The sequence below is a fragment of the Lithobates pipiens genome, unplaced genomic scaffold (genome assembly GCF_037356315.1).
Source record: "Lithobates pipiens isolate NorthernLeopardFrog02 unplaced genomic scaffold, aLitPip1_a1.2 Scaffold_52, whole genome shotgun sequence".
Classification (NCBI taxonomy): domain Eukaryota; kingdom Metazoa; phylum Chordata; class Amphibia; order Anura; family Ranidae; genus Lithobates; species Lithobates pipiens.
Genome location: NW_027507875.1, coordinates 4,551,891 through 4,577,115, shown reverse-complemented (window position 1 = coordinate 4,577,115; position 25,225 = coordinate 4,551,891). Strand labels below are relative to the sequence as shown.

The window sequence follows — 25,225 nt, the reverse complement described above, 5'->3', positions numbered from 1 at the left end:
GCCCTAAATTACAAACATTCGGGCAGCCTGTCCTGAGACTCATCCACAAGTTCACAGACATTTCCTTAGCCAATGATCCCGCAGCAGTTCTTCTCAATCTAACTCCTATGTCGAGAAAGCGTTATCATAAGTCCTTACTTAAACATCTCCTCAATGCAGCTAGGGCCTGCATCCCAAGTCAGTGGAAAGAGCAATCTGCTCCAATGGTGACCCAGTGGTTCGCAAGGGTAAATGATATTGAACGAATGGAAGACCTGACTGCCACAATGAGGGATAAAACGGAGGAGCATGGGAACAGATGGTTCTACTGGACCCAGTTTCGCTTTTCGGAAGAATACCTCCGCGAGACATAGTAAGCTCATGGTGATCGTTGGAGATCGCTGTTCCAAACGTTGGACAGCTGATGAGCTGGTGAGCCGAGCGCGTCTCTTGCTCCCTGGGAGGGGACCCCACCCTATCCACTCTACCCACGACACCCCCTTACCCCTTCTTTTCCTTTTCTGCCATTTCCTTCCCCAATCTTCTCTTTCCCCTTCTCCCTCCTTTCAGTTCTACTATTTCCCTTCTTAACTCAAAAAAGGGAAAAGAAAATGGTATGTTCCGACCCCATTTGACTACTACACAATACTCTTCCCCTATCTATGGATATCTAAACTCTTCGAGGGTAGCAGGGCTAGTATCAATAATATTTTAAGTGGTAGAGGATCCCAACGAGATGGAGCTTTAATCTCATCTTGATATGACCGCAAAGCTGTACACGTGCTATTCTCCTCAGACTTCTTACCATTGGCTCTGATATCCATGCAATATGATCGTTTGTTTGTAACTATTTGTATCACACATTCTGTGAAGTTGCCTTTGCATTGTATGTCGCATACTACTAAATAAAAAAACAAAAAAAACAGAAGCCTATGGCACCTGGTATTCCCAGGCAGTCTTCCATCCAGGTACTAACCAGGCCCGACACTGTTTAGCATCTGAGATCAGATGAGATTGGGCGCTTTCATGGTGATGGGGCCATAGGTGATCTCTTCGGGCACTCTCAACCCTCTTGACAAATGCCAAGATGGTCACCTTGGGAAACAAGTGAAAAAAAAAAACAGGTCAATGTCAACAACATAAAAAGAAGAATACGGCACCTGGTATTCCAACGCCATCTCCCATCCAGGTACAAACTAGGCCCAACCCTTCTTAGCCTCATAAAAGAGAAGAGATAGGGCTCTTTCAGGGTGATGCTGCTGTAAGCGATCTCTTTGGGCACTCTCAACACTCTTGACAAATGCCAAGATGGTCACCTTGGGAAACAAGCAAAAAAAAGAAAACGAATCAACGCCAACAACATAAAAAGAAGCCTACAATAACTGGTAATCCCACTTGGTCTCCCATCCAGGTACTAACCAGGCCCGACTCTTCTTAGCCTCCAAGATCAGACGAGATTGGGTGCTTTTAGAGTGATGTGGCCATAGGCAATCTCCTCAGGCACTCTCAACCCTCTTGACAAACACCAAGATGGTCACTTTGGGAAATAAGCGAAAAAAACACAGGTCAACGCCAACAAGATAAAAAGAAGCCTACAATAACTGGTAATCCCAGGTGGTCTCCCATCCAGGTACTAACAAGGCCCGACTCTATTAGCCTCCAACATCAAACGAGATCGGGTGCTTTCAGGGTGATGTGCCCGTAGGCAATCTCTTCAGGCACTTTCAACCCTCTTGACAAACGCCAAGATGGTCACCTTGGGAAACAAGCAAAAAAAAGAAAACGAATCAACGCCAACAACATAAAAAGAAGCCTACAATAACTGGTAATCCCAGGTGGTCTCCCATCCAGGTACTAACAAGGCCCGACTCTATTAGCCTCCAACATCAAACGAGATCGGGTGCTTTCAGGGTGATGTGCCCGTAGGCAATCTCTTCAGGCACTTTCAACCCTCTTGACAAACGCCAAGATGGTCACCTTGGGAAACAAGCAAAAAAATAAAAATAAGTCGGAAGCTAGAGACAATACGGCCCGAGTCCTCAATTTAATCCATGCGGCGCATGTACAGGGAAGGCCCTTGCTTATGTTGTCAACGGATGCGGAGAAGGCCTTTGACAGGGTGGCCTGGCACTTTATGCAGGCCACCCTGGAACATATAGGTCTTGGCCCCAACATGATGAGCTGGGTAATGTCGCTTTACTCCACGCCATCGGCAGCCGTACGGGTGACCGAGTGGTGCTCGGACTCTTTCCCCATCACTAATGGGACGAGGCAGGGGTGCCCTCTGTCTCCCCTAATTTTAATTCTGACACTGGAACCACTTATTTGTCACGTTCGGAATGACCCGAATATTACTGGCATATCCAAACCCTCGGCACACCACAAAATTGCGGCGTACGCTGACGATCTAATTTTTTCCGTCTCCAATCCACACATTTTGCTACCCAAAATACTTGCGTCTCTAGAGCGACACGGCAGCCTATATGTATTGAATATATCGGTCCCGGATGGTGAGGCCAAGAGGCTCCGCTCCTCTTTTCCATTCTACTGGGCTGAAAAATCTATACGTTAACTGGGCGTTGACATCGCAGCGGATTTAGCGCAATTGTACCTGCTTAATTTTGTCCCTCTCCTGGATAGACTGAAATCTGATTTGGGAAACTAGCATGCTTTAACACTGACCTGGTTCGGGCGCTGTAATGCATTCAAAATGATGGCCCTCCCTCGGATCTTATACATGTTCCAGACATTACCGATCCGGTTACCCCCAATTTTTTTCAGACAACTGCAGGTGCTGCTCCGGGACTTTATTTGGGAGCGCAAACTGCCCAGAGCCCGTTTGCAATTGCTTGCCAGACCAAAGGACAAGGGGGGTCTGGGTCTCCCAGATCTCAGACAATACTACAGAGTGACTCTGCTAGCGAGAGTCGTTGATTGGCATTGTAATGGCCCACACAAGCAGTGGGTGGAGATGGAGATTGAGGATGGATCCATTCCCCTATTGACCTCCCCGTGGCTCCTGTCCTCCCTACCAAAAGACCTTAGAGGTCACCCCGTAGTGGGAGCTACGTTGGCTGTTGTGCGGAGGTTGTTCCGCTGCACACACATTGCTCCCCTGCCATCACCAATGACTCCGGTTATAGGTAATCCAGACTTCCCACCGGGATTTACCAACAAGAAACTGCGACAGTTGACAGTGGTGGGGAAACAGCGTCTGGGAGAGGTGTGGCCCACGGGAGGGCTCCCGACCACGCAAACTGTCGGCGAGCTTTCTGACCCTCCGCTTGACTTGTTTAGTGCTTATCAACTTCGTCACTTTCTTCTGGCCATACAAAGGGCCCCCTACACTCCTAGAGACCTGACACCCTATAAATCCATCTGTCACAAAAGGGAACCTGTGCGACACACCCTCTCCCTCCTGTACAACCTATTGAGTAGTCAGGAGGAGGAGTCGACCCCCACCATTTATCCACAAATGGGAGAGGGACTTAGGCATCACATTTACCCCACAACAGATAGGGAAGATCCTGACCTTAGTACATAAAGCTTCCATCGCAAACCAATATCAAGATACAAGATAGTCTCACGCTGGTATAGAGTCCCATACCTTCTGAATAAAATGGATAGATCGATCCCGGATGTTTGTTGGAGGTGAAATTCAGATATGGGGACCATGGGACACCTTTTCTGGGCATGCCCGACCTTGAGGAACTTTTGGGTTCCCAGTAGCGTGCCTTCTACACTTGACCGAACAGCCTGTTCGAAAATACAAAAAACCCCTCACGATGCACCTCCTGAATGCCGCCCGGGCCTGCATTCCCGCACTGTGGAGGCAGCCTCAGCCCCCATCCAAGGTGCTGTGGTATTCCAAAGTCAATCATATTCTCCGGATGGAAGAATTGACCGCCACCCTTCACAACACTGAAGAGGCATTTAGTGTTACATGGAGGCCCTGGAGGTATTTTACTGGTACTCGAGACTACATTCGGGAGGTGAGCAGTGCCTCCGTCCCAGAAAACGACTGAACATCTAACGTTTACCTACGTAGGCCATGTCTGCCCTGGGTGGCATTCCCCCCCTCCCTTTTTGTCTTTATTTTTCTTTTTTTCCCCGCCGCCATCCCCCCACCTCCTCTCTCTCCGTCTTTGCACTCTCTTCTTCCCCCGTCCTCCCTTTTGACTATGCCTTGTCTCCTTACTAGCCTTCGGGACCCAGAAGAACCCCAGGGTTCTGGACATGACCGGCTCATATTTTACTCTGGTTCACGTAGGTCATGATAAGCTGGCTCGCTGTGGTCCCAGTTGTTCTCCATGATTACATTTGTCCGAACGGAGCTGCACTAGTTATACTGTACTACATGTCGGAGGTGGGGTTTCTCTATTTTCTGCATTAAACTGTAGGACTCCCCTCTGAGAACCCAGAGTTATTTGGCTGCCTATTTTTTGTTAGCATGTAATTGTGACCCTGGGTCATGCTGTATGGTTGACTGTTATATTTATGTTGTTCTACTTAATAAAAGAATAATAAAAATAAAAAAAATAAGTCAATGCCAACAACTTAAAACTAAAGCCTATGGCATCGAGAAATCCCAGGCGGTCTCCCATCCATGTACTAACCATGTCCCAACCCTGCTTAGCCTCTGAGATCAAATGCATGCTAAAAAAAACAGGTCAAAGCCAACAACATAAAGAGAAGCCTACGGCATCCGGAATTCCCAGGCGATCTCCCAATCAAGACACTAACCAGGCCAGATCCTTCTATGTCACCTGGTCTTCCCAGGCAGTCTCCCATCCAGGTACTAACCAGGCCTGATGCTGCTAAGCCTCTGAAATCAGACGAGATCGGGTGCTTTCAGGGTGATGTGGCCGTAAGCGTTCTCTTCAAGACACGCCCAACCCTCTTGACAAACGCGAAGATGGTCGCCTTGAGAAACAAGCGAAAAAAACAGTTCAAAGCCAACAACAAAAAAAGAAGCCTATGGCACCTGGTATTTCCAGGCGGTCTCCCATCCAGGTACTAACCAGGCCCGACACTATTTAGCCTCTGAGATCAGATGAGATTGGGCGCTTTCAGGGTGATGGGGCCGTAGATGATCTGTTTGGGCACTCTCAACCCTCTTGTTAAACGCCAAGATGGTCACCTTGGGAAACAAGCAAAAATAAACAGGTAAACGCCAACAACATAAAAAGAAGCCTGCGGCACCTGGTATTCACAGATGGTCTCCCATACAGGTATTAACCAGGCCGTACACTGCAAGGCCTCCGAGATCAGATGAGATTGTGCACTTTCAGGGTGATGTGGCCATAGGTGTTCTATTTAGACACTCTCAACCCTCTTGACAAATACCAAGATGGTTATCTTGGGAAACAAGTGAAAAAAAAAAGGTCAACGCCAACAACATAGACCCTGGCGGTCTCCCATCTGACCCAGACCCTGCTTAGCCTCTGAGATCGGGCGCTTTAATGGTGATGTGACCTCAGGCGAACGCTTTGGGACATACTCAAAACTCTTGACTGATGCTAAAATGGTCACCTTGGGAAACAAGCGAAAGAAAAACAGGTCAAAGCCAACAATATAAAAAGATTCCTACGGCACCTTTAATTAGGTACTATCCAGCCCGGACCCTGCTTAGCCTCTGAGATCAGATGAGATCGGGCGCTTTCAGGGGGATGTGGCCATAGGAGATTTCTTTGGGCTCTCTCAGCCCTCTTGACAAATGCCAAGATGATCACCTTGGGAAACAAGCGGAAAAAAAAAAACATGTCAACGCCAACAACATAAAAAGAATCCTACGGCACCTGGTATTCCCAGTTGGTCTCCCATCCAGTTACTAATCAGGCCCGACAATGCTTAGCCTCCGAGATCAGACAAGATCAGGCACTTTCAAGGTGATGGGGCCATAGGCGATCTCTTCGGGCACTCTCAACCATCTTGACAAACGCCAACATGGTCATCTTGGGAAACAAGCGAAAAAAAACAAGTCATTGCCAACATTGGAGGCTAAGCAGGGTTGGGCAATCAGTTTCCTTGCCTGAAATAGGCATCTCAGAACTGCCATCTGGCTACTTCCCGGGTTTCCAACTCCTTCAACTAATCCCAGGAGACAATACTTCGCCTCCATCCTGGTAGAGGTTCCAACCACCCGATCAATGGTTCCTGTCACCTCTGTCCAGTAGCGGATCAACTTCGGGCATCTCCAAAACATGTGCATCATGTCTCCCCCCATGTTCTCGCACCGGGGGCAACTTGCGTCCGGCCGTTCGGCCAAACTGAAAAAGTTTACGAGGAGCATAATAGGTTCTATATAATAAGAACAGGTGTGACATCCTGTGTGAGGAGAGCCACAATTCACCACAGGCAGGATTCCTGTGGCCAATTATAGCTCAGGGGGGTTTAGTACACACCCCACACTATATAAGGCCGCCAGCACGGCGGCCTTGTATAGTGTGTTGCGGTGGTCAGGGAAAGAGGACGATAGGCAGGGACAGTGTCTTTACTGCTTGGGAACCTAGCACTGTTACAGTGGGTGTTATGTGCCTCCTGCACAGTACACACCTGAAGCTACCCTTTATTACTGGTGTTCAATTTCTGCAATACATGCATCTGCAGTGCAGAAGTTAGAGTCGGTGTTGTGTGCCTCCTGCACAGTATACACCTTATTGCTGGTGTTCTGTTTCTGTAATACAGGAACCTAGTACTGTTACAGTGCTAGGGTGTACAGAGAAGCTGGTATATATAGAAGACTACAGCATACAGAAGAAAGGCTAGTGAATACAGAATACAGGTTTCGTGTATGTAGATAGGCTTGAGTATACAGAGATGCTAGAGTAAACAGTGAGGCTGGGGTACACAGAGAGGCTAGTTTAAAGACAAATACAAAGATGTTAGTGTATATAGAGAGAGTCGAGTGTATACAGAAAGGACAGTGCATATAGAGAAGCTAGTGTATACAGAAAGGGTATACATGAAAGCTGACATTCTATACAGAAGACTGGGTAGTGTATACAGAGAGTCTAGTGGGTACAGAAGACAGGCTGGTGTATTCTAGCTAGTTTTTACAGTCTAGTGTATACAGAAGACAGGCTGTGGTATACAGAGAGTTTAGTGTATTCAGAGAGTCTAGTGTATACAGTCGGCGAGTGTATACATAAGATTGGCTAGTTTACACAGTGTTTACAGAGATGCAAGAGTGTACAGAGAAGCTGGTATATATAGAAGACTACAGCATACAGAAGAAAGGCAAGTTAATACACAATACAGAAGACTCGTGTATGTAGATAGGCTTGAGTATACAGAGATGCTAGAGTAAACAGTGAGGCTGGGGTACACAGAGAGGCTAATTTAAAGAGAGGCTAGTATATACAAAGATGTTAGTGTATATAGAGAGGTTAATGTATAGAGAGGGTCGAGAGTATACAGAAAGGACAGTGCATATAGAGAAACTAGTGTATACAGAAGACAGGCTTGGGTATACATCAAAGCTGACAGTGTATACAGAAGACTGAGTAGTGCATACAGAGAGTCTATTGGGTAAAGAAGACAGGCTGGTGTATTCTAGCTAGTTTTTACAGTCTAATGTATACAGAAGACAGGCTGTGGTATACTGAGGGTTTAGTGTATTCAGAGAGTCTAGTGTACAGAGATGCAAGGGTGTACAGAGAAGCGAGAAGCTAGTATATATAAGGCTAGTGAATACAGGCTAGTGAATACAGAATACAGACTCGTGTAAGCAGGTAGGCTTGAGTATACAGAGATGCTAGAGTAAACAATGAGGCTGGGTACACAGAGAGGCTAATTTAAAGAGAGGCTAGTATATACAAAGATGTTAGTGTATATAGAGAGGTTAGTGTATAGAGAGAGTCGAGTGTATACAGATAGGACCGTGCATCTAGAGAGACTAGTGTATACAGAAGACAGGCTTGGGTATACATCCAAGCCGACAGTGTATACAGAAGACTGGGTAGTGTATACAGAGATTCTAGTGGGTACAGAAGACAGGCTGGTGTATTCTAGCTAGTGTTTACAGTCTAGTGTATACAGAAGACAGGCTGTGGTATACAGAGGGTTTAGTGTATTACAGAGATGCAAGGGTGTACAGAGAAGCTAGTATATATAGAAGACTACAGCATACAGAAGAAAGGGTAGTGAATACAGAATAAAGGCTGGCTTCTACGGAGAGGCTACCACTACGGAGATGCAGAACACTATCTAGGGTATATAGAGAGGCTAGATTATACAGAGAGGCTAGTGCATAGAGTGAAGCTATTGTATATAGAAGCCTGGTTAGTGTATACAGAGAAGCTAGTGTGTACAGAAGAAAGGCTAGACAGGCTATAAAGAGAGACACGTTTTTACAGAAGACAGTTTGGGGTATACAGAGATGCTAGTTTATACAGAGAGACTAATGTATACAGAAGACAGGCTAGGGCATACAGAAGACAGAAGACGGGCTAGTGTATTCAGAACATAGGCTAGTGTATATCGAAGACAGGCTATTGTATGCAGAAGACCGGCTAGTGTAAACATACTGGTGTATATAGAGAGGCTAGTGAATTTAGAGGGTAGGCTAAGTGATAACAGAAGACAATCTGGGCTATACAGAGACATCTCATCATTTCATCTAGCTCACATCTCTAATGGAGTTTGTCTCATTGCCAGGTTATGCCTTTTCATTCTTATGCTAAATATAGATCACTACACGATTTTAATCATCCACATCAAGCATGCAATAAAACTATCATACATCAAAATAAACCATGTACTCTTTTGCTCTATTTTGCATATTTGTACCGGAACTGTGAGTATGTGACAGTCCTGACACACCATCCTGACTTATTTTTCTTTATTTCTTATTAGAAATGGAGAGTACCATCTCAAAATCCGCTTAAATCTATTCACTTCCATGAGTTCTACCGTTAATTGTACCTTAATGCAAAATGTTCACAAAACCATCCATTTGCTACCAGACATGCGGCACATACTAAGAGTAATGTAACTATCGCTCTCTAACGATGTAAACAGTTTTATTGCTTTTCTGACATTGACCGAGTATCTCTGACATTAACTGAGTATCTCTCTGCACTATGATCTTAATAATAATAATAATAATAATAATAATAATAGGATTGTGTAATGCAAAGATCAACTAGTCTAATATAAGCTTTCTCATTGGTACCGGCATATCCTTTAAATTTAGACCAACGCAACTATTTCTCGGCCATTTTCAAGCTAAGCTTTCAATCTCTTACCTTTGAACTGCGATACTTCCTCCCTACAATATTAAGCCATTTAAATGTCCTATTGGTCGCCTATATTATACAACTCTCTGAAAAGCCTATATGTAGAGAATAAAACTAGTCTTACATCTTAATAAAACAGTTTTATTACTCAACCAGTATCAGCTGTCATGTACTGTATTACTTCTTTTTCTCCACCTTATCTGTCACAGTTAAAACACAGTGACAAAACATTTCTTTTTACCGCAGCAAAATGTGAGAAAAGCAGTGTAAGCCGTCTTTCTGCCATATGCAACCATCTCTCGCAACCTCTATGCAATAGGATTCTCTTTCCAGTGGAAACGGAAAACAGTCAGTGTAAGCCGTCTTCGTGCGTAACAAAATAAATGGAACGATTTACACGTTAGAATTTGCAAGCTACGTCAATTTACTATTAAATAGAGTACCTTTGCATTTATCCCTTGACTTTGCAACTATCCCTTGATCCCTTTTGTGTATTCACTTTATCTCGACCTATATATGCTGCCTCAATATTTTCCTAATTTGTTTTGCTATACTTATTATTATTATATTATAGAGATTACTAACTCTAAATCTTTGTAAACCTAACCATAGTTATAATGTCTACAGCTAATTTTACGTTAAAGCAAAATTCACACAAAACCATCTTTTTAAAACCTTTTACACACTGCACATTAAGATTAATGCAACCATCTCTCGCTACCTCTATGCAATAGGATTCTCTTTCCAGTGGAAACGGAAAACAGTCAGTGTAAGCCGTCTTAGTGCGCAGCAAAATTAATGGAGCGATTTACACGTTGAAATTTGCAAGCTACGTCAATTTACTGTTAAATAGAGTACCTTTGCATTTATCCCTTGACTTTGCTACTATCCCTTGATCCCTTTTGTGTATTCACTATATCTCGACCTATACATACTGCCTCAAAATTTTCCTAATTTGTTTTGCTATACTTATTATTATTATTTTATAGAGATTACTATCTCTAAATCATTGTAACAAGTTATAATGTCTACAGCTAATTTTACGTTAAAGCAAAAGTCACACAAAACCATCTTTTTAAAACCTTTTATACACTGCACATTAAGATTAATGCAACCATCTCTCGCTACCTCTATGCAATAGGATTCTCTTTCTGACTCTATTTTGTGTATTACTTCTTCTCCACATTAACTGTCACACTGAGAACCATTTGTAACACATAACACTTGCAACACATTTTTTAACTGCGGCAAAATGTGAGAAAAGCAGTGGGACGGTTTACTTGATTGAGAAGTGGTTGCAGTAGCAAAGCAAAGCAGTACAGTTTGATTACATTAATAACACATAATGCAACTATTTTACATTCATTTTACATTCACATCATGCATACATCCTAATGTAAGCTGTCTATCACTATTAATGTTCATGGTTACTGATACATTATGCCGATGACCAGTGGAAACGGAAAACAGTCAGTGTAAGCCGTCTTCGTGCGTAGCATAATTAATGGAACGATTTACACGTTGGAATTTTCAAGCTACGTCAATTTACTCTTAAATACCCTTTAGCTGCTTAGCTCACACTTTGCTGTATGTAGCCGCGTTTACATGTAAGTAACTAATGGGGATTGACATTTCATGTCCATCTCACATCTCTAATGCAATTTGTCTCTTTGCCATGTCATACTTTGCCAGTTATTATACTTTCTCATCCGATAGAAACCTAGTCGTTGCTGATATTTCATGATTACAGCAATCATCTCATCTAATTGCTATTCCGACATTTTGCCTTGGTATTACTTTGCAACGCTCTATTGAACAATGTAAAGGTAAGCTAGATATTTTGTGTATTTCCACTTAAACTCTACCTGTATATACTGTCTCAATATTATCCTTTCTAATTTTGCTAAATTAGATTATAGAGTTTGCTATGTCTAAATCCAGGTTACCTACTCACCTTTATTACGTATACTGCTAATTTTAGTATAATACAAAACCATCTTATTGCTTCTTTACACGCTGCACATGTTAAGAGTAATGCAATGCTACCGTGAACACTTAACTGGTATCTCTCTGCTATAGGAAACTGAATTTGTACTAGAACGATCACTCATCTAATATCAGTCCACTCAGTGCTACCGGGATAAATTTTAAATTTAGAGTAATGAAATGATTTCTCAGTCATTTTGGAGCTACTGCAACTAACGCTTCCGATCTCATTTCGACTGCAATACTTAATCTCTGCTATTGCAGAATATTTAGCTGCTGACACGTAATTAACTTGATTGATAAAAACCTACACACGTTGTTGCTGTTATTTCGTGTATTTCCACTTAAGCCCGTTATAGTTATTTTGCTATATTTATTACTAGTATAAACAGATTACTATCTCTAAATCCTGGTAAACCAGCTCACACTAAACCATCTAATTTCTACCTTACACGCAGCACATATTAACATATTAACATTTAGCCGGTATAGTGAAATAGTAAACGAAATGTGTAGATCACTCATCTAATATCGTCTTTTCAGTGCTACCGGAACAACTTTTAAATTTAGAGTAATGCAACGATATCTCAGTTTTATGAAGCTACTGCAACTAACGCTTTGGATCTCTTTCCTGATAAATTACGCTCTGCAATATTAAGCCATGTAAATTGTCCTATTGGTCTGCTAACAATGCTATGTATAATAATACAAATCTTTTAAAAGCAATATCGTCTCACTGCAATACTTACACTCTGCATAATATATATGAATAATGCGAATAATGCTAATAAGAAAGTCGTCTAAAACTCGGCTATAAGTAGAGAATAAAACTATCTTACATCAAAATAAACCATGTACTGCCAAACCAATAACGGCCAATTACTTAACGTCTATCAGTCAATGACTTAACAAGTTAAACTTTAGCACTCTTTTGCTCTATTTTGAATAGTTGTAGTTCTCCACATTAACTGTCACATTGATATCACCACTGACAACACACCACTTTTTAACAGCACCAAAATATGAAAAAAGCACTTTATATGTTTCAAAAGTAGTTGCATCCATCTCTACATACCCAGGACGTTCTTCTGTATAATCTAGCCTATCTGTATACACTAGCCTGTCTTTTGTACACATTAGCCTCTCTGTATAAACTAGCCGGTCCTCTGTATACACTAGTCCATCTGTATACACTAGCAAGTCTGCATACTCCTGCCTCTCTGTGTAACCCAGCCTCGCTCTCTCTCTCTGTATACCCTAGACTACATCTCTGCATACCCAGGACGTTCTTCTTTATAATCTAGCCTATCTGTATAAACTATCCTGTCTTTTGTACACATTAACCTCTCTGTATAAACTAGCCGGTCCTCTGTATACACTAGTCCGTCGGTATACACTAGCAAGTCTGTGGAACCAAGCCTCTCTCTCTGCATACACTAGCCTCCATCTCTTACATAAACCAGGACCTTCTTCTGTATAATCTAGCCTATCTGTATACACTAGCCTGTCTTTTGTACACATTAGCCTCTCTGTGTAAACTAGCCGGTCTACTGTATACACTAGTCCATCTGTATACACTAGCAAGTCTGCATACTCCTGCCTCTCTGTGTAACCCACCCTCGCTCTCTCTCTCTGTATACCCTAGCCTCCATCTCTGCATACCCAGGACGTTCTTCTGTATAATCTAGCCTATCTGTATAAACTATCCTGTCTTTTGTACACATTAACCTCTCTGTATAAACTAGCCGGTCCTCTGTATACACTAGTCCGTCGGTATACACTAGCATCTCTTTATACATTAGCTCTCTGTATACCCAAGCCTCTCTGTATACACTAGTCCACCGGTATACACTAGCAAGTCTGCATACACTAGCCTCTCTTTGTAACCCAACTTCTCTCTCTGCATACCCAGGACGTTCTTCTCTATAATCTAGCCTATTTGTATACACTAGCCTGTCTTTTGTACACATTAGCCTCTCTGTATAAACTAGCCGGTCCTCTGTATACACTAGTCCATCTGTATACACTAGCAAGTATGCGTACTCTAGCCTCTCTCTCTGTATACCTTAGCCTCCATCTCTGCATACCCAGGACGTTCTTCTGTATAATCTAGCCTATCTGTATAATCTAGCCTATCTGTATACACTAGCCATCCATCTCTGCATACCCAGGACGTTCTTCTCTATAATCTAGCCTATTTGTATACACTAGCCTGTCTTTTGTACACATTTGCCTCTCTGTTTAAACTAACCGGTCTTCTGTATACACTAGTCCGCCTGTATACACTAGCAAGTATGCATACTCTAGCCTCTCTCTCTGTATACCCTAGCAAGTCTGCATACTCCTGCCTCTCTGTGTAACCCAGCCTCACTCTCTCTCTGTATACCCTAGCCTCCATCTCTGCATATCCAGGACGTTCTTTTGTATAATCTAGCCTATCTGTATAAACTAGCCTGTCTTTTGTACACATTAGCCTCTCTGTATAAACTAGCCGGTCTACTGTATACACTAGTCCATCTGTATACACTAGCAAGTCTGCATACTCCTGCCTCTCTGTGTAACACAGTCTCTCTCTCTGTATACCCTAGCCTCCATCTCTGCATACCCAGGACGTTCTTCTGTATAATCTAGCCTATCTGTATACACTAGTGTATACAGACAGACTAGTGTATACAGAGGACCGACTAATGTGTACAGATAGGCTAGATTATACAGAAGAACGTCCTGGGTATGCAGAGCGCTCAGCTTCAAGGTATGGCCAACGTGAGTAATATGAGGGACACTCCTCACCCCCGCCCCCACCTACCAGATCTGACTTTCATCCCCTTGCCCTCTCTGCCCCGGTCATCTGGTGGCAGTTTTATGCACTCCCTGGCCCCCACCCATTCATAATCCTTACCGACCTTTCTTTCCGCTGCTCACAGAAACACACTGGATGACTTTTCTAATTAACCAACTTGTACAAGACACCGCTATCCTCCTGTCTGACACCGGTCCCCCTTGGAGGCTTTACCCCTCACTGTTTGGGTGGTCCCTGCCTCTCCCTGGATGCTCCACATATACCACAACGACATTGTCAGAGGGGCACCACTTGACAGGACACGGGGCTGTCATGCCGGTGGCATCTCCCATTGGAGGAAGGGATGATGGCCCCAACCCCTTGGCAGCAGGTTCTTTCATGTACAGACCAGGGCGGCTCATCTTCCCTTCTGGAGTCTTGACCTTAGATGGGGGATTTGCACTTTGAGGGGTCTGAGTGATACCTAATGCGCTGTACTGGAAGGGCTTGACATTCCCGCATATGTGTCCCCTCCTCCTGGATGTGCCCCTTGTCCCCCCCTCTGGCTCCCACCTACTCTTTGCCGACATTGCCTTCTGCAGCTTTCGGGGACCCTGGATGACTTATTTATTGAGCCTATTGGTACGAGACACTGCTTCCCTCCAGGGTGACTCTGGACCCCCCTGGAGGATTTACCCCTTACTGTTTGGGCAGTCCCAGCCTCCCTCTGGAGATGCAGGAGAGACACTAATTGGCGGGCCCCAGGACTGCTGCTCAGGTGAAGTCTCCCATTGGATGGAGGGATGGTGGCACCAGCCCCTTGCCTGCCGGATTTTCCATGCACCGACCAGGGCTGCTTCTCTTTCATCTTGATGTGGTGACCATGGAGGGGAGGAGTTGAAATTTATGGGGTCCGGGTGTTTGCTGGTGGGAGTGCGCTAAAGGACTTGACATTTCTGCATGTTTGTCCCCTCTCCCCTGTTTCCCCCCTCCCTTCCCCCCCTTCCCACCCTTCCCTTCCCCCCCTTCCCACCCTTCCCTTCCCTCCTTTCCCTCCCCCTTTCCCCCTTCCACTCCCCCTTTCCCCCTTCCACTCCCCCTTTCCCCCCTTCCACTCCCCCTTTCCCCCCTTCCCTGCCCCTTTTCCCCCCGGGGCGTGGACGGGGGAGAGGGGGTAAGGAGAGGACAATCTGCCAAAGGGAGAAAGGCATTTGTTTGGGGACTGCATGTACTTTAGGGGTATGGGACAGGGGGGTGGTGGATCCCATTCTGTGATGCCTTTTCTGTTGTGACGGGCTCCCTCGTGCATGCCTACGTTTAGGGCGAGCCGAGGAGACCCCTCAGTGCTAACAGTTATATGCTCTACCTCTGTTTTGGTTATACTATTGTTTTTTGTTTCTTTGATGTTACTGATTGTCTTTTATTTGCATACCGGTATCAGACGTGACATTTACCACTGCCGGGGCTGGGGGGACTAGGATTCGGGGGCTCCCTCTCCAACCTGTCTACCCAATTACCCAAGTAGGACAGCGCGTTAAACCCAGTGTACATCTGGTAAGCGCTATAGCATAATTGTGCTGTTTTAGTATACCCTTCCTGTACTGTTGAGTGCGGACAACCCTTAATTTCCCTCTCCCCCTGGGGTTGAGGTGCCCGGCCTCTTTTTCCCTTTACCTTTCCTTGCATTTGCCCTTCCTTTCTCCCCCTTAGTTCCCACCATGCATTACCTACCCAAAACCTACCTTGGTTCAACTTTCTTTGCTTTTCTCTGATGTCCCCCCCCCCCTCCCCGAGGAGCGATGGCAGACTCAGTCAAGGTCACCTCTCTAAACATTAAGGGACTGAACTCCCCTGAAAAACGGTGGATCCTCCTGTGAGAACTGAACACATCCTGTACTGATGTGGCCTTTATACAAGAAACACATTTTAAAAATACTAGCCTCCCCTTTCTATGGTCGAGATCCTTCCCTAAGGTCTACCACTCTACTAACCCCTCCTCTCCATTCTGATCTCTAGCAGGCTCCCCTGGGTTCTCCAGGATTCTCTGGTGGACCCTGGGGGCCAATATCTTTTTCTTAGGGGCCACATTGGAGAGCGCCTTTTTACATTTGCCACTGTGTACGCTCCCAATGATCACCAAGACACGTTCCTCAGAACTACCCTGCACAGATGATGTGACTTTCGGGAGGGCCAATTGATATTAGGTGGGGACTTTAATGTCCCCTTTCGCCATCGGTTGACACTTCTGCCTCTTGCTCCTCGCTCCCTACCCCTCACCTAGGTCTCTATTCTGGCACCTTAATGAGAGCCTGCTCCAGATACCGGAAGTTTTAGCAGATGTGACCAGGGAATTGGACCTTTATTTCCAAGAAAACTAAAGCAGGACTGTGACCCGGGGATAATTTGGGAGGCTCACAAGTCAGTACTCCGCAGGGTACTTATCAGGCACGGGGCGCGCATCAAACGAACACGGAAGGAACAGCTTGCTAATCTGTTTCGTGAACTTGCCTCTGTGGAAGCGAAACATAAACATACCCCCTTACGGACCTTAGAGATTGAATTGGGGACACTCCATACCCATATTGCTGTCCTACTCCATTATAAAGCGAAAGCGGCACTCCAGTTTTGTCGTAAACTGACGTAGGAGTCAGAGGACAAATGCAGAAAAATCTTAGCCAGGTCGGTAAAGGAGTTGAAATCTGGCTCTTACATACCACAGTTGATAGATGAGAATGGCCAGAGGGCCTCTACCCCAACCCAAATAGTCGAAGTCTTTGAAAAATGTTACTCTGATCTCTACAACCTGCCCGATTCAGGGTCTGGACAGGACAATATAGACAGATATGTAACCGGTTCTGGTCTACCAACCCTCTCATCGGAATCACGGGAGTACTTGGAGGACCCGATCACACTGGAAGAAGTCCAGACGGCCGTGGGACCTCCGAAGGTGGGTAAGGCTCCGGGCCCTGACGGATATACCGCACAATACTTTAAGACCTTCCTCCCTATTCTCGGCCCGCGCTTGGTGAATTTATTTAATACTCTGAGCTCGAATGGGGATTTTCCTGAGGATACCCTTAGAGCCCACATCTCGTTGATACCTAAGGAGGGCAAAGACCCGGGCCTATGTGGGAGCTACAGACCCATTTCCCTCCAAAATTCGGTCCTAAAACTATTCTCTAACTCCTCGCCACGTGATTGGCACATTACTTGTAGTCCCTTATACATATTGACCAGTTAGGTTTTATTCCCACCAGGGAAGATAGGGACAACACCACTAAGGTGCTTACCCTGATCCGTAAAGCAAAGTCATCTGGGACCCCTTGTCTTTTCATGAGTACTGATGCCGAGAAGGCTTTTGATCGGGTCAAATGGACATTAATGTTCTCGGTCCTTCGCCATATAGGTCTGAGTGAACGGATGCTGGCATGGATAAGTAAGATATACTCACGTACTTACATTCCACCGGACATCGCGCGTACGTTTATGTTGAACTTCCCCCCACCCCTTGTCACTAAGATCCGCAGTTTGCTTCACGGGTGGCATTCTGGCCTCCATTCCTGGTTCAGCAGATGCAATCTCATTAAAATGAACATACTCCCTAAATTTACTTATCTTTTCCAAGCTCTCCCGATCCAGATTCCAGTCCTGTTTTTTTAAGCAAGCTCAATCCTTGCTCACTCAATTTAACTGGGCCCACAAAAATCCCAGACTTAAGCGGTCACAGCTGACATTGTCTAAACAACAGGGAGGGTTGGTTCTCCCTAACTTGCGATGCTACTACCTGGCCTCCCATCTGGGGCGTGTATTGGACTGGAATCGAAACAAATTTTCTAAGCTCACTCCCGAATCCCGCTAAGAAGCGCCATGTGGTGCTATAAGTATTTACCCACAGAATTTATGTCACATCCCACTATAGGGGCTTAGTTGAAAGTCAGTCACCTGATCGCTACCCAAAACACACTCACGTCTTTGACTTCCCCCCTATTCCCTATACGTGGCCATCCAACCTTTGAACTGGGGACCCACTTAGAAATTCCAACCTAGACAATGCGTCTAAATTCGTCATTGATGGAAAATGGCCTTCTTTCTCAACCCTAACAGATCCGACAGGGCTTTCCAACTGCCTTTTTGGAGAGCGGCGCAACGACATCATTTTCTCCATTCCATCCCCAATCCTCAAACGTTCACCCGCCCTCAGACGGAGTTCGAGACTCTATGCAGGAGCGAAGGCCCTTTGGCCCACATTCTCTCTCAAACAGATTACCCACACTTAACCTGTCTGGCCAACTGGGAAAAGGACCTTAATTGCTAATTTTCCCCAGCACAGAGACAACGCATTATCACTTTGGCTCTCAAAATGTCGCTGTGCACGAAGATACAGGAGACGAATTTTAAACTTCTCACCAGGTGGTATTTGACACCATCAAAGCTGCAGAAATGTTTCCCCTCTTCCTCGAACATATGCTGGAGGTGTGGAAAAGAAGAGGGCACGTTGCTGCACATTTTTTGGTCCTGCCTCAGCTTGGTGGACTTCTGGACAGAGATCCGATGCATGACACAAAAATTCACAGACTTCTCCATCCAGGAAGAGGCTGCATTCTTTCTCTTGTACCATTCACAGATTCCCATTAAGAAGTACAAAAAAATCTATTTTATGGCATGTGATAAATGCGGCGAAATCCTGCATCCCTCTCTATTGGAAAAAATGTTCCCCCTCTTTCGTAAGGGGGGGAACTTTCGTAAGGGGGGGAACTGGCTTAGGAAAATAGAGAACATTAAAAAAAATGGAGGACTTGATCCTCACATCACAAGGTAAACAAGAATTTTTTAAACAAACCTGAGACATCTGGAATACCTTTATATTCTCGCTGGAAGGATGTCGCCTGCTATCGCCTTAGTGCTCTGAGCTTTCCTTGACTGGCCCCTTGGACAGTGGCTGCCATCGTGTCTTGTCCCCTCTTCTCCTTTTCTGATCTTTCAACCCTTCTCTTTTCGGCCTTCCTCCCCTATCTCTCACCCCCTCCACCCCCTCTCTCTTTTGGAAAGAGTGGAAAATTGGGAATGACGGCCCCACACCCCCCTCTGGATGGATTATGCCGGAGGGACCTGGGGTTTGTGTGACCCTGGATCTTGGTACAGTACTTTATCCGTGCCTCGAATCATTGTGATTGATGGAAGGCAGACTCACAGTTGCGAATATACCTGTATCAAGTATTGTTCAGCTGCTTTTTGCTCTGTATTTCTCTGTTGCATTATGTACTCGGGGGACCGTCTTCCCCTATTTGGAGAAAAAATTATATTTGAAAAAAAAAGAAGCCTATGACACCTGGTATTCCCAGGCGGTCTCCCATCCAGGCATTAACCAGGCCGGACCCTGCTTAGCCTCCAAGATCAGATGAGATGGAACAGATTCAGGGTGATGTGACCGTAGCCAATATCTTCAGGCACTCTCAACTCTCTTGACAAACACCAAGATGGTCACCTTGGAAACAAGTGGAAAAAAATAGGTCAATGGCCACAACATAAAAAGAAGCCTACGGCATCTGGAAATCCCAGGCGGTCTCCCATCCAGGTACTAAACTGGTCCCAACCCTGCTTAGCCTCTGAGATCAGATGAGATTGGGCTCTTTCAGGGTGGTGTGGCCGTAGGAGATTTCTTCAGGCACTCTCAACCTTGACTAACGCCAATATGGTCACCTTGGGAAACAAACAAAAAAATCAAGTCAACGCCAACAACATGAGAAGAAGTCTACAGCACCTAGTATTCCCAGGTGGTCTCCCATCCAGGTATTAACAAGGCCCGACCCTGTTTAGTCTCTGAGATCAGACGAGATCTGGTGCTTTCAGGGTTATGTGGCCATAGGCGAGCTCTTCAAGCACTCTCAACCCTCTTGACAAACACCAAGATGGTCACCTTGGTAAACAAAAAAACAAAAAAACAAATCAACGCCAACAACATAAAAATAAGCCTCCAGCACCTAGTATTCCCAGGTGGTCTCCAATCCAGGTACTAGCAAGGCCCGACCCTGTTTAGCCTCTGAGATCAGAGGAGATCGGGCGCTTTCAGGCTTATGTGCCCATAGGTAATCTCTTTGGGCACTCTCAACCCTCTTGACAAATGCCAAGATAGTCACCTTGGGAAACAAGCGAAAAAAAAACAGGTCAATGTCAACAACATAAAAAGAAGACTACGGCACCTGGTATTCCAAAGCCATCTCCCACCGGTGTGTCCATGACAACCATTCCAAAATATTCCCCGGTCAATCTGACCGCTGCTGTCGCTGCGGGCAACAGGCTGGCACCATTCTCCACATTTTCTGGGAATGCCCTAAATTACAAACATTCTGGCAGCCTGTCCTGAGACTCATCCACAAGTTCACAGACATTTCCTTAGCCAATGATCCCACAGCAGTTCTTCTCAATCTAACTCCTATGTCGAGAAAGCGTTATCATAAGTCCTTACTTAAACATCTCCTCAATGCAGCTAGGGCCTGTATCCCAAGTCAGTGGAAAGAGCAATCTGCTCCAATGGTGACCCAGTGGTTCGCAAGGGTAAATGATATTGAACGAATGGAAGACCTGACTGCCACAATGAGGGATAAAACGGAGGAGCATGGGAACAGATGGTTCTACTGGACCCAGTTTCGCTTTTCGGAAGAATACCTCCGCGAGACATAGTAAGCTCATGGTGATCGTTGGAGATCGCTGTTCCAAACGTTGGACAGCTGATGAGCTGGTGAGCCGAGGGCGTCTCTTGCTCCCTGGGAGGGGACCCCATCCTATCCACTCTACCCACGACACCCCCTTACCCCTTCTTTTCCTTTTCTGCCATTTCCTTCCCCAATCTTCTCTTTCCCCTTCTCCCTCCTTTCAGTTCTACTATTTCCCTTCTTAACTCAAAAAAGGGAAAAGAAAATGGTATGTTCCGACCCCATTTGACTACTACACAATACTCTTCCCCTATCTATGGATATCTAAACTCTTCGAGGATAGCAGGGCTAGTATCAATAATATTTTACGTGGTAGAGGATCCCAACGAGATGGAGCTTTAATCTCATCTTGATATGACCGCAAAGCTGTACACATGCTATTCTCCTCGGACTTCTTACCATTGGCACTGATATCCATACAATATGATCGTTTGTTTGTAACTATTTGTATCACACATTCTGTGAAGTTGCCTTTGCATTGTATGTTGCATACTACTAAATAAAAAATAAAAAAAACAGAAGCCTATGGCACCTGGTATTCCCAGGCGGTCTCCCATCCAGGTACTAACCAGGCCCGACACTGTTTAGCATCCGAGATCAGACGAGATTGGGTGCTTTCAGGGTGATGGGGCCGTAGGTAATCTCTTTGGGCACTCTCAACCCTCTTGACATACGCCAAGATGGTCACCTTGGGAAACAAGTAAAAAAAAACAGGTCAAGGCCAACAACATAAAAAGAAGCCTACAGCACCTAGTATTCCCAGGTGGTCTCCAATCCAGGTACTAGCAAGGCCCAACCCTGTTTAGCTTCTGAGATCAGAGGAGATCGGGTGCTTTCAGGGTTATGTGTCCATAGGCAATCTCTTTGGGCATTCTCAACCCTCTTGACAAATGCCAAGATAGTCACCTTGAGATACAAGCGATAAAAAACAGGTCAATGTCAACAACATAAAAAGAAGAATACGGCACCTGGTATTCCAACGCCATCTCCCATCCAGGTACTAACTAGGCCCAACCCTTCTTAGCCTCAGAAAAGAGAAGAGATAGGGCTCTTTCAGGGTGATGCTGCTGTAAGCGATCTCTTTGGGCACTCTCAACCCTCTTGACAAATGCCAAGATGGTCACCTTGGGAAACAAGCAAAAAAAAGAAAACGAATCAACGCCAACAACATAAAAAGAAGCCTACAATAACTGGTAATCCCAGGTGGTCTCCCATCCAGGTACTAACCAGGCCCGACTCTTCTTAGCCTCCAAGATCAGATGAGATTGGGTGCTTTCAGAGTTATGTGGCCATAGGCAATCTCTTCAGGCACTCTCAACCCTCTTGGTCAACGCCAACAACATAAAAAGAAGTCTACGACACCTGGTTTTCCCAGGCGGTCTCCCATCCAGGTACTAACAAGGCCCGACTCTATTAGCCTCCAACATCAAACGAGATCGGGTACTTTCAGGGTGATGTGCCCGTAGGCAATCTCTTCAGGCACTTTCAACCCTCTTGACAAACGCCAAGATGGTCACCTTGGCAAACAAGCAAAAAAATAAAAATAAGTCGGAAGCTAGAGACAATACGGCCCGAGTCCTCAATTTAATCCATGCGGCGCATGTACAGGGAAGGCCCTTGCTTATGTTGTCAACGGATGCGGAGAAGGCCTTTGACAAGGTGGCCTGGCACTTTATGCAGGCCACCCTGGAACATATAGGTCTTGGCCCCAACATGATGAGCTGGGTAATGTCGCTTTACTCCACGCCATCGGCAGCGGTACGGGTGACCGAGTGGTGCTCGGACTCTTTCCCCATCACTAATGGGACGAGGCAGGGGTGCTCTCTGTCTCCCCTAATTTTAATTCTGACACTGGAACCACTTATGTGTCACGTTCGGAATGACCCGAATATTACTGGCATATCCAAACCCTCGGCACACCACAAAATTGCGGCGTACGCTGACGATCTAATTTTTTCCGTCTCCAATCCACACATTTTGCTTCCCAAAATACTTGCGTCTCTACAGCGACACGGCAGCCTATCAAACTATAAAAACAATTGCGCCAAGTCGGCTGTATTGAATATATCGGTCCCGGATGGTGAGGCCAAGAGGCTCCGCTCCTCTTTTCCATTCTACTGGGCTGAAAAATCTATACGTTAACTGGGCGTTGACATCGCAGCGGATTTAGCGCAATTGTACCTGCTTAATTTTGTCCCTCTCCTGGATAGACTGAAATCTGATTTGGGAAACTGGCATGCTTTAACACTGACCTGGTTCGGGCGCTGTAATGCATTCAAAATGATGGCCCTCCCTCGGATCTTATACATGTTCCAGACATTACCGATCCGGTTACCCCCAATTGTTTTTCAGACAACTGCAGGTGCTGCTCCGGGACTTTATTTGGGCGCGTGAAGGGTGGCGGTCAATTCTTCCATCCGGAGAATATGATTGACTTTGGAATACCACAGCACCTTGGATGGGGGCTGAGGCTGCCTCCACAGTGCGGGAATGCAGGCCCGGGCGGCATTCAGGAGTTGCATCGTGAGGGTTTTTTTATATTTTCGAACAGGCTGTTCGGTCAAGTGTAGAAGGCACGCTACTGGGAACCCAAAAGTTCCTCAAGGTCGGGCATGCCCAGAAAAGGTGTCCCATGGTCCCCATATCTGAATTTCACCTCCAACAAACATCCGGGATCGATCTATCCATTTTATTCAGAAGGTATGGGACTCTATACCAGCGTGAGACTATCTTGTATCTTGATATTGGTTTGCGATGGAAGCTTTATGTACTAAGGTCAGGATCTTCCCTATCTGTTGTGGGGTAAATGTGATGCCTAAGTCCCTCTCCCATTTGTGGATAAATGGTGGGGGTCGACTCCTCCTCCTGACTACTCAATAGGTTGTACAGGAGGGAGAGGGTGTGTCGCACAGGTTCCCTTTTGTGACAGATGGATTCATAGGGTGTCAGGTCTCTAGGAGTGTAGGGGGCCCTTTGTATGGCCAGAAGAAAGTGACAAAGTTGATAAGCACTAAACAAGTCAAGCGGAGGGTCAGAAAGCTCGGCGACAGTTTGCGTGGTCGGGAGCCCTCCCGTGGGCCACACCTCTCCCAGACGCTGTTTCCCCACCACTGTCAACTGTCGCAGTTTCTTGTTGGTAAATCCCGGTGGGAAGTCTGGATTAGCTATAACCGGAGTCATTGGTGATGGCAGGGGAGCAATGTGTGTGCAGCGGAACAACCTCCGCACAACAGCCAACGTAGCTCCCACTACGGGGTGACCTCTGAGGTCTTTTGGTAGGGAGGACAGGAGCCACGGGGAGGTCAATAGGGGAATGGATCCATCCTCAATCTCCATCTCCACCCACTGCTTGTGTGGGCCATTACAATGCCAATCAACGACTCTCGCTAGCAGAGTCACTCTGTGGTATTGTCTGAGATCTGGGAGACCCAGACCCCCCTTGTCCTTTGGTCTGGCAAGCAATTGCAAATGGGCTTTGGGCAGTTTGCGCGCCCAAATAAAGTCCCGGAGCAGCACCTGCAGTTGTCTGAAAAAAATTGGGGGTAACCGGATCGGTAATGTCTGGAACATGTATAAGATCCGAGGGAGGGCCATCATTTTGAATGCATTACAGCGCCCAAACCAGGTCAGTGTTAAAGCATGCCAGTTTCCCAAATTAGATTTCAGTCTATCCAGCAGAGGGACAAAATTAAGCAGGTACAATTGCGATAAATCGGCTGCGATGTCAACGCCCAGTTAACGTATAGATTTTTCAGCCCAGTAGAATGGAAAAGAGGAGCGGAGCCTCTTGGCCTCACCATCCGGGACCGATATATTCAATACAGCCGACTTGGCGCAATTGTTTTTATAGTTTGATAGGCTGCCGTGTCGCTGTAGAGACGCAAGTATTTTGGGAAGCAAAATGTGTGGATTGGAGACGGAAAAAATTAGATCGTCAGCGTACGCCGCAATTTTGTGGTGTGCCGAGGGTTTGGATATGCCAGTAATATTCGGGTCATTCCGAACGTGACACATAAGTGGTTCCAGTGTCAGAATTAAAATTAGGGGAGACAGAGAGCACCCTTGCCTCGTCCCATTAGTGATGGGGAACAACATAAAGATGGAGTCCGAGCACCACTCGGTCACCCGTACCGCTGCCGATGGCGTGGAGTAAAGCGACATTACCCAGCTCATCATGTTGGGGCCAAGACCTATATGTTCCAGGGTGGCCTGCATAAAGTGCCAGGCCACCTTGTCAAAGGCCTTCTCCGCATCCGTTGACAACATAAGCAAGGGCCTTCCCTGTACATGCGCCGCATGGATTAAATTGAGGACTCGGGCCGTATTGTCTCTAGCTTCCGACTTATTTTTATTTTTTTGCTTGTTTGTCAAGGTGACCATCTTGGCGTTTGTCAAGAGGGTTGAAAGTGCCTGAAGAGATTGCCTAAGGGCACATCACCCTGAAAGCACCCGATCTCGTTTGATGTTGGAGGCTAATAGAGTCGGGCCTTGTTAGTACCTGGATGGGAGACCGCCTGGGAATACCAGGT

General features: G+C 45.8%; 9 pseudogenes; all 9 read right to left on the bottom strand.

Annotated features, from left to right (window-relative positions):
- Positions 1-906: 906 nt before the first annotated feature.
- Positions 907-1,025, bottom strand: LOC143957516 (5S ribosomal RNA; annotated as a pseudogene).
- A 324-nt stretch (positions 1,026-1,349) lies between these two features.
- LOC143957349 (5S ribosomal RNA) lies at positions 1,350-1,468 on the bottom strand (annotated as a pseudogene).
- Positions 1,469-4,951: 3,483 nt separating this feature from the next.
- Positions 4,952-5,070, bottom strand: LOC143957552 (5S ribosomal RNA; annotated as a pseudogene).
- A 695-nt stretch (positions 5,071-5,765) lies between these two features.
- LOC143957530 (5S ribosomal RNA) lies at positions 5,766-5,884 on the bottom strand (annotated as a pseudogene).
- Positions 5,885-19,517: 13,633 nt separating this feature from the next.
- LOC143957459 (5S ribosomal RNA) lies at positions 19,518-19,637 on the bottom strand (annotated as a pseudogene).
- Positions 19,638-19,732: 95 nt separating this feature from the next.
- LOC143957422 (5S ribosomal RNA) lies at positions 19,733-19,851 on the bottom strand (annotated as a pseudogene).
- Positions 19,852-21,216: 1,365 nt separating this feature from the next.
- LOC143957633 (5S ribosomal RNA) lies at positions 21,217-21,335 on the bottom strand (annotated as a pseudogene).
- A 99-nt stretch (positions 21,336-21,434) lies between these two features.
- On the bottom strand, positions 21,435-21,553 carry LOC143957333 (5S ribosomal RNA; annotated as a pseudogene).
- Positions 21,554-21,874: 321 nt separating this feature from the next.
- LOC143957392 (5S ribosomal RNA) lies at positions 21,875-21,993 on the bottom strand (annotated as a pseudogene).
- Between the last annotated feature and the right edge of the window lie 3,232 nt (positions 21,994-25,225).